This window comes from Myotis davidii, unplaced genomic scaffold, assembly GCF_000327345.1.
Source record: "Myotis davidii unplaced genomic scaffold, ASM32734v1 scaffold5650, whole genome shotgun sequence".
In the NCBI taxonomy this organism is placed as follows: domain Eukaryota; kingdom Metazoa; phylum Chordata; class Mammalia; order Chiroptera; family Vespertilionidae; genus Myotis; species Myotis davidii.
Window position 1 is genome coordinate 7,143 of NW_006281756.1, and position 985 is coordinate 8,127.

At 45.9% G+C, this 985-nt stretch overlaps 1 long non-coding RNA gene across 1 annotated transcript in view; it reads right to left on the reverse strand.

Moving 5' to 3' along the window:
- Window positions 1-72: 72 nt before the first annotated feature.
- LOC107181854 overlaps window positions 73-985 on the reverse strand; it is a 3,337-nt gene continuing 2,424 nt past the window's right edge. Inside the window, exon 3 of the long non-coding RNA XR_001512574.1 lies at window positions 73-83. This is a non-coding gene — a long non-coding RNA (uncharacterized LOC107181854). The remainder of the gene's footprint in view (window positions 84-985) is intronic.

Here is a 985-nt window from a genome sequence, read left to right on the forward strand (position 1 = left end):
AGGACTGATGGCTGTTTGCAGGGTGGCCAAGACCCTAGCAGGGACCCTCACCCCATGAGGGTGTGGCCAGCCTGGGTGAGGGACTGATGGCTGTTTGTAGGCTGGCCATGGCCCCCAGCCACCCAAGCTCCCAGTGGAGGCTGGCTAAATGCAGGTAGCTGGGGTATATTTATCTTCTATAATTGAAACTTTGTTGCCTTCAGCAGAGACCAGAGCTGGCCAGGGCAAGCGGGAAGCTTGGCTTCCTCCATCGCCGGGGCAACCAAGCCTCCTGCTTGCTGCAGCTCCCATGGCTGCCAGCCACCATCTTGGTTGGGTTAATTTGCATATAGTCACTCTAATTGGCTGGTGGGTGTGGTTTGGGTGTAGCAAAGGTATAGTTAATTTGCATATTCTCTTTTATTAGATTAGATTTTTGTTAATTTCAGAGAGAAAGGGAGAGGGAGAGAGAGAAACATCAATGATGAGAGAGAATCATTGATTGGCTGCCTTCTGATCACCCCTTTCTGGAGATAGAGCCACAATCCGGGCATGTTCCCTTGACCAGAATCAAACCCAGGATCTTTCAGTCCACAGGCCGATGCTCTATCCACTGAGCCAAACCAGCTAGGGCCCAATCTGTACTTCTTAAACCTTCACCTTTTTCACCCAGTCCCAACCCCTCTGGCAATCACCAGGTGGGTCTCTGTATTTATGAGTCTATTTCTATTTTAATTATCCATTTACCTTGTTCTTCAGATTCCACATATAAGTGAAATGATACAGTATTTGTCTTTGTCTGACTTATTTGATTTAGCATAATACCCTCTAGGTCCATCCATGCTGTCACAGATGGTAACATTTTTTTTTTTTATTTTTTTATGGCCAAGTAGTAATCCATTGTTTATATGTACCACAACTTTTTTATCCACTTGTTTATTGATGGGCACTTGGGTGGCTTCCATACCTTGGCTATTGTAAATAACGCGGCAATGAACATAGGGGT